The sequence below is a fragment of the Camellia sinensis genome, chromosome 9, assembly GCF_055761805.1.
Source record: "Camellia sinensis isolate YWXY chromosome 9, ASM5576180v1, whole genome shotgun sequence".
Classification (NCBI taxonomy): domain Eukaryota; kingdom Viridiplantae; phylum Streptophyta; class Magnoliopsida; order Ericales; family Theaceae; genus Camellia; species Camellia sinensis.
In genome coordinates this window covers 183871800-183880971 of record NC_138969.1, presented here as the reverse complement: position 1 = coordinate 183880971, position 9172 = coordinate 183871800, and positions in this window count along the sequence as shown.

Below are 9172 nucleotides of genomic sequence, written 5' to 3'. Positions count from 1 at the left end.
ACAACCCAAACCTTCCCATGAGGCATAACAATACACTGAATAGCCCGAACCCCTCTCCAGAATAATCAAAACTGGAGCAGTGGTAAGTCTAACCTTAAGCACTTGAAAAGACTTCTCACAAGTCTCACTCCACACAAATTTGATCCATTTCCTCATCAGTCTAGTCAATGGCCAGGCTAGCTTAGAGAAATCCTTCACAAATCTACGATAGTACCCAGCCAACCCCAAGAAACTATGGATCTCGAAAGCGTTGAGGTGGTTTTCAATCCTGCACTACCTCTATCTTGGATGAATCTACAATCACCACTTCCTCGAATACCACATGGCCTAAGAACTTAACATCTCTCAGCCAGAATTCGCATTTCCCAAACTTAGCATACAATTTGTGGACTCTAAGTAACTCAAGTACTACCTGCAAGTGTTCTTCGTGCTCCTCCTCAGAGGGTGAGTAAATCAAGATGTCATCCACAAAGATGACCACGAAATGGTCAAGGAACTCATGGAAGATCCGGTTCATTAAATCCATAAACACAAGTGGTGCATTGGTTAGCCCAAAGGGCATCACTAGAAACTCATAATGGCCATACCACATACGAAATGCCACCTTCGAGATGTCCTCCTCCCTCACTCTCAACTTATGATAACCCGATCTCAGGTCTATCTTAGAAAAGCAACAAGACCCCTTCAACTAATCAAACAAATCATTTATATGAGGTATTGGGTACTTGTTCTTAACAATTATCCAGTTTAACTTCTGGTAATCTATACAAAGTCGTAACGCATCATCTTTCTTTTTGGAAAAAAGAGTCAGTGCTCTCCAAGGTGAAGTACTAGGGCGAATGAAACCCTTATCTAACAATTCTTGGAGTTGAATCTTCGACCTCACTCAACTCGGTAGGTGCAAATCTATACGGTGCCATAGAAATCGGTGTTATGCTAGGCACTAAGTCGATAGAGAATTTGATCTCTCGATGTGGTGGTAGACTAGTAAGATCATCTGGAAAAACATATGGGTATTCACAACTATCCTTGGGAGCTTAACTCAGACTTCATCACACTCTGTACCCAAGAAGTTAGCAAGAAGGCAATTAAGCTCACTCCACCCACGCAGATCATACACCGGTGATAAGACTCTATCAACCCGGTCTCTCAAGAAATAAAAGCAATCACCGGTCATGGTACATATAGTAACCCTCTTACGGTAGCAGTCTATAATAGCCCGGTATGATGACAACCAGTTCATACCCAATATAACATCAAAACAAGACATATCAATCAACACAAATGCAAAATGAAGTCGACAACTGGCAACCTCTATGTCACAACCCTGACACCCTTGTTTCAAAATAATGTCACCACCAATAGGTGATTCCACACAGATATGAGATACTAACTGAGCCAACTCTAATCTCAAAACCGATGCAAATGCAGACGAGATAAATGAATGGGATGCACCCATATCAATCAACACATTAGCAACTGAATTACAAAACAAGAAGGTACCTCTCACTACCGAAGGCGCTGGTACTAGATCTGGCACAGTAACAGCATACACACGCCCTGTAGGTCTCTCCTCAACCTGCTCACTCCTCGGAGCATAAGCTTGATGCACTGACTAAGTTGAAGAGGCTCCCTGATTGGCCCTCGAGACCTGTGTTGACTGTGCCGACTGGTGGCTTTATGTCAGTCTCGAACTAGACGTACCGGGTGTGCCACCCAACTGAGGACAAAATCTTTTCATATGCCCCGCTTGCCCACATTGATAACAAGTGAGCGATAGCCCTCTCTCTTGACTCTGGCTTTGGGAACAAGCCAAAGATGATGCAAACCGTTGCCCTCCTCCCCTCTATGGGCAAGCTGCAAACCTGTGACCCAACTGGCCACACTTATAACAAGTGAAATCTCCCTAACCACCTCTTTCAGAACCTGAACTCGGTACTGTAAAAGTGGACCTCGATTAAGCTCTCTAGGACGGCTGTGGGTTAGAACTCCTCTGCTTCTTACTGTCTCCCTAAATATCCTAACTCCTCCTGGAGCCCCTCATCTTCTTTTCCTCTATTTGCATCACAGTCTCAAGATAAGCTGTCGACTCTACAAGTCGTCCGTAATCTCTAATCATCGAACCAACCACCTTGAAAAGAAACCAGGTCCTTAACCTCTTCTCAAACTCCAAGCAACAACGCTCTTCTGTCGCTACTAACTTTGGTGCAAACCTAGAGAGGCTAGTAAAGGCTGCTTCAAACTCGGCCACAGGTGTGTTCAACTGCCTGAGCTGAGAAAACTGATCCCTTAACTTCTCCTTAACAATGGGAGGCAAAAAATTGTCCTGGAATGTGTTGACAAAGGCCTTTCAAGTCACTCCAATGCACCCACGCACATACTTCCACCACTGACCCGCATCTCCCTTCAACTGGAAGGATGCCAAAGTCACTCTCAGTCTGTCGTCCTCGATGCTAAGCATCTCGAACGTCTTCACTATCTATTCTAGCCACTCGTCTGCCTTTAGTGGCTCCTTGGGATCATCCACAAATTCATCTTGATTTGACTAAAAAAACTCTCGCTTCAGAAAATATTGGCCTAACTCAGCTACTTGGGCCTGGACTTGATTTTTAGCCCTGAGAATGTCCATGGATTCCCTCAATGCTCCAGCCATTTTGCGGGCTAAAGAGCCCATGGCCTGTTGACCAACTGGTTCGGCCACATTGGCTTGACCAACCCCTTCTTCCTGTGCCGAAATTTCATCCGATAAAGGCACCTCATGCCTTCTAGGCCTACCAAGCCTACCGCCACCACATCCACAACCTGATATCCTAATGAAGGTAATAGAATAGATTAGCACATTTACAAATGTGCCGAAGTTAGCTCACTCACGTCCTAAAGCAGTGAACAAGAGTAATTCATTCCACATAAGCACGTAGTCACGTAAACACATATGAATTTCATTTTCGAATAATGATCGTCCTGCAGCATTGCCAAAGTTCCAATTAGAAACAGTAGTGATCAAGTGCTCTTCTAATAGGACATCTAGAAACCCGTAAACTCAATCAACATCGTAGAAATTAAATCTCATAACCACATCATTACATAAGCATGTTATCATATAAGCACACATCGTTCATACTGAAGTCTCTATCAAGCGAGACAAACCCATTATGGTACTAACCACTTTCCACGTACCCAAAGTATTCAAACCTGGTACGCTCTGATACCAAGTTGTAACGTCCCAAAATAATTACAAATATTCATCTGCGCATGACTCATACAAGATGACATGAACCAAATAATAGACTTTCATTTATCAGAGTTAAATTACAAAAGGTAATGCATGCAATATACATTCATAAGCTCTACCCTGAATCTACAACATGTGATACCAACTTCATGATCAACCAATAAATGCCCTATAGGCTTACAGCTTTCCAAGACTATGCTTGGTTATAGCAAAAGAGAGAGTCTTAAGCTCCATACATATAAAGCCCTAGGCTTGTACAAATATTAAATACAAAATCACAAAACAGAGCCTTCAGACCACCGGTCCTCCCAAGCTAGGTCCTTGGAGGAGACATGTCACCAGCACCTGAAAATGATTTTCCCAAGTAGGGTGAGCCAAAACCCAGTAAAGACAATCTAGCATAATATATGAATCTTAACAAAGATATAAGTATGATGCACATGTTCAATGCCCAATGACAAATCTTTTACAACTCTTTTCCAAAATCATGTTATGCCAAACTTACATCTCAATCCATTTTATCTCAGTTCATTAGCTATGCCCACTTCATTTAATCAACCAAACAGAGGATACACCCCATAGTTCTCTAACCAATATAATTATCATACAACTACATTTACTTGTCATTTTACGAAAATTTCGTCCGCGGGAATTAGCACCCATGTATACGCGCCGTTTTCGAGACTTTCACCGTGGACACACAGGCCAACTTAGTTTAATAGAGTCCATCCCCTTTCTTCTCCCAAACGTGAAGTACATCCCCTTTCTCCTCTCAAATATCATACATGTACAATGTATACAAATCATAATCATATTTGTCACACCTCGAAATAATACAATAATTCAAACGTAAAGACTAATACAAAATGACATAAACAGAGTATTAGACTTTCATTAATCAGAGTCCATTTACAAAAGGGCATATGCATTACACATTCATAAGCTCTACCTTGAATCTATAGCATGTGGCACCAAACTAAGTGATCAACGAAATAAATGCCCTACGGACTTACATTTTTCCAAGACAATTCTTGGTTACAACAAAAGTATGCCTAGTTCAACACAATTTAAAGCCCTTGGCTATACAAAAATAGATATAACATAATAGAAGCTCTTGCCCCCATTCCCTCCAAGCTATTGCCTTGGCGGAGACATATCACCAGCAGTTGAAAATGGTTTTTCCCAAATAGTGAGCCAAACAATATATGAACTTTGACAAGGTTATAAACACGATGCACATGGCCAATGCTCAAAATAAAATCATTTACAACTCTTCTTCCCAAATCCATATTATATCAATTTGTTTCATGTCATTTCATATCTCCTCAATTCATGAGTCATGTCCATTGTTATCCGGACAACCCAACTGAGATTATAACTCAGTGGTTTTCTTACCACACAATCATTACACACAAACACTTTCAATTTTCCATTTTACGAAAATTTTGTCTACGGGAATCGGCACCCATGTAAACACAATGTTTTCGAGACTTTCACCCTGGATGCACATGCCAACTTAATTAAATGGAGTCCATCTCCTTTTTCCTCCCAAACATCATACATATATAATGTATTAAACACAGTCATATTCAATGACAATCAATAAGAGATTGGTTTCAATTTACCTAATCCTCATGCAATTTCTACAATAATCATAGTTATCCTCCACTAATAGCCCAAAACAAATATTTCTAAATAGATATACAATCTTCTTAACAAATAAATTATTCAAATTTCCATAAGTGAGAGGTGATAGACATCCAACTTCACCATTTATATAACCATTCATCTAATTTCATATTCCCTTTCCAATTTCATTATTTGTGCAAAATAATTACTTGAACATTTTAGGGCAAAACTCTCTTTTTTCCCAATCTCATCCCAGTCACCAAAAATTGACCCTTTATAGCATAACCCAAGGTCATATCCATTCCCATAACCATCTCTAAGACATCCATTATAAAACCCCTCTTTGGAATTGAAACCCCAAAAACCTAAGTTTGTTCAAATTACTTTATAACCTAATGTTTCTCACACATCAAGAAAATGACCAAGTTAAAACTCATAGAGAGTGTAGAGAGTCCCTATCTCAAAGAGAGATGACAAGCAAAGCAAAGGAAGAACTCCAAAGATGCCGAAACCAAAGTCTATTCAGATCAAAACGATGCCCTTGAGGTGCTCTACCTTTTTAACAAAGGCACACGGGTAGAGAGATCACTAGATCTAGGTGAAAATGTAGAAAGAATGTGAGTTTTAGAGAAAAAGAGTCTCGATCTAGGGTTTTGGTGGAAAAAGATATGAAAAAGTGATGTAAAAAAGTACTGCTGTGAATTGATATACACATAGTCCGCTCGAGCGCAAGAGTTGACGCTCGAGCGTTAGACATAATAAGTTATTCCGCTTGAGCGCAAGAAATGGCCACTCGAGCGTAGAATACACACATCCAGTAGTTTTGCAAACAGAAGAATATCGCTTGAGCGCAAGAATGGCCGCTTAAGGGCATACTCGCTCGAGCATAGGAAATGCCGCCCGAGTGTAGAATACACTCTCTCAGTAGTTTTGTAGACCTACAAAAGTACTGAGAGTTTGTAAAGCCCACTCGAGCGCAAGAAGTGCCGCTTGAGCAGATGAGCAAAATCTGGGCAATAAAGGTTTAAAAATCAAGCAACCAACCTATTCCAAACACAACAACTACATTCCAACAATCAATTTTAAGGAAGAATAAGGGGAAAAAGACATGAAGAACCATACAAGGTTATGAGTCCCGAGTCCAGAATACAAAATGGATAGTGTCTAAACCAAAAACGCTATAATATTCAATGATAACGGCTAAGAGATTAGTTTCAATTCGCGTAATCCTCATGCAATTTCTACAACAATCATGGCTATCCTCCACTGATAGCCCAAAATAGATATAAAATCTTCACAATAGATAGGTGATAGGTGATACATATCTAGCTCCACCATTTATATAAACGTCCATCTAATTTCATATTTCCAATGCCAATTTCATTTATTTATACAAAATAATTATTTGAGATATTTTAGGGCAAACTTTCCCTTTTCCAACGTTCACCCCAAGTATCAAAATTAATCATTTTAACATAGCACAAGCTCATATTTACTCCCATAACCATTTCCAGTACATCCATTCAAAAACCCTTTTTTTTGATTTTAAACCAAAATCCTAGGTTTGTTCAAAATCACCTCAAATCCCAATATTTCTTACACGTTAACAAATAACTAAGTTAAAACTCAAAGAAGAGTATAGAAAGTCCTTACCCCAAAGTTAAAAGTTGAGCAAGCAAGGTGGAAACTTCAAAGATGCTCAAACACAACTTTATTCAGATAGAAATGTAGCCCTTGAGGTGCTCTACCTTTTTAACAAAAGAAGTAGAGTAGAGAAACCACCAGATCTAGGTGAAAATGTAGAAAGATTGAGAGTTTTAGAGAGAGAGGTTCTTAGATCTAGGGTTTTGGGAAGAAAAGAGATAAAAAAGTGATGAAAAAGAGTGTTGTTGCAAACTAATATACGCACAGTCCGCTCGAGCGCGAGACATAATAAGTTTTTCCGCTCAAGCGTAGCGCCAAGACACAAACCAAAAGAGTATTACCGCTTGAGCTCAAGAAGTGACGCTTGAGCATAGATGTGACAACCCTCACCTCTGATTACTGCTAAACTGTGACTGAGAATGATAAGTAACTGATTTGACTAAAATGTGAATTGATTGTAAGAGTATATTGCTTTACTTGCATTTCTATCTGTTTGTCGTTTGACTGATCTGTTCATGTTTTAAGTTTCGAACTGTAAATTGAAGGCCTTATCGGCGGCCGAATCTGAAATTGATTGGTATTCTATGTTAATTGGGATTTATGTGATTTTATGGTAGATTTAATTTAAATTTGATTTGGAATGATTAAATTGGATTTAATTTAAATTTGATTTGGAATGATTAAATTGGATTAAATAATGTTAAAATACATTAGTTTGAGTTATTTGCATTTTTGCCACTAAGTGGCTTGTTTCTAGACCACCTATCCTCCACTCTACATCACTTTGATACATCATTTGTTCATCTTCTTGAGCAAAACCGTGAGCAAGAGAGGGAGAGTAGGAGAGCTTTGATTCAACTAGGAATTCTTCCTTGAACTTAGAAGATTTGAAGTGAGATTGCATAATTGAGCTTCTATACCTTGAATTCAAGACCTAAGGTAGAGATTTCATCCTCTTATTTGTGAATTTGAGTTGTATCTTGCATGGTCCATGGTAATTTAGAGTTTAAAGTCAAGAATTGGTTTGAAGAGTTGGGGTTGAGGGTGAATTCATGCATGCATGTATATATTCTTGCATTTTGGGGTTATTTAGCATGAATTTCTTCCATGCATGTGTATATTTCAGTTGAGGCCCTTGAATTCACTTTGTTCTTGAGCTTAATCTTGCATTTGATCAAGTTTTAGAGCACTATAGTTCATAAGAGTTCATGCATGTTATGTTTTTACATAATCCATGAAAACTTCTTTGAAATGGTGTTCAATTGACTCACCATTGGGCTTTGATTTTACAAATTGATCTTCAAAACACGTTATATTGTTGGTTTCAAGTGTTTTCCAGAAAATTGGCCCAAGAGGTTGAGTTTTGAGGTGTTGAATGCTTGGTTTGAGCTTGGGAGGCAAATCTGGATATTCCAGATTTTGGCTTCCTTGCTCGAGCGACCATCGTTTGCTCAGAGCCCCGCTTGAGCGAAGGAATGATGGCTCGAGCGTAAATTGAAAGCTCTCAGGTTTTTGGTGCATGCAGACGCACGCTCGAGCGATGAGACCTACGCTCGAGCGAAGGATGTGTCTCACGCTCGAGCGCGCATTGAGCGCGCATCGAGCGAGCGTCGAGCGGAGATTTTCAATATCCAGTACTTTTTGCATTTTCATAGACCGCTCGAGCGAGGAAGTCCACGCTCGAGCAACCACATTGTTTTGACAAGCTCGCTCGAGCGAAGAAAGCCATGCTCAAGCGAGACCCCTGTTTTCTGAAAATTTTGAAAAGTGTTTTAAAGCACACCTTTGCATCCTCATTTCATCCTAGGCATTCCTAGGCCTAGTTTAAGGCATCTTAATGAGGATATTGATGTAGAACCACACCGAGTCAAGATAGGGACTAAGTTGTTGATTCCTAAGTGTGTAACTTAGTTTGTGTTTGTTCTATAACTGTGCAGGGTTGGCATTCGAGGACGCTCATTAGCTGCTTATAGCCCAGTGCTCTGTGAGTAACAATGTTGTAAAGATATGTTTAATTGTGAATATTTTCTGAATGATCAACTGTTCTGTTTACTAAAACGTTATTGTTTAATGAACGAATGTTTGTCCTATTTGTAAACTAAATTCGTGGCATCCTTAGCAACTTATTGTTACTGTACTATTACTACTACTGTCACAGAGATCTCTATCGGTTCCCATGTTTGGAACCACTACTGTTACTGTTATGATGGCCATCAACTGACTGTTCGGTCTGTTAAGACCTACTGTACCGTTTTGTTATTGGATGTACCACATATAACTGATATGACTGATATGTTACTGAAAGGACATTCATTCTTAACCTCTTTACGCATTTGTTATTCACTGGGCTTTGGCTTACTGTTTATATATATATGTAGGTGTCCAGGCACCGTACCGATGCTAGGAGCGTCAGGCTAAGCTCCCATTTTGTGAAAGCCAACCATTGTGCCTAACTTCGAGGTTCCGAGTGCGTCAAAGCCAAGGCTGTTTTGGGGTGTTTTAGATTCTCCCATTTTGCCTCTGTTCTGTAATAAATGTTAAGACTTGCACTGTACTGTTATGGTAGGGATTTAGTCCCTAACCTGAATGTCTGTATATGATGTGTGTATATACTGTTTTGGTTTTGAATGTGTATATGTTCAGAAAGTCTTTTTGCATTCAAATTGT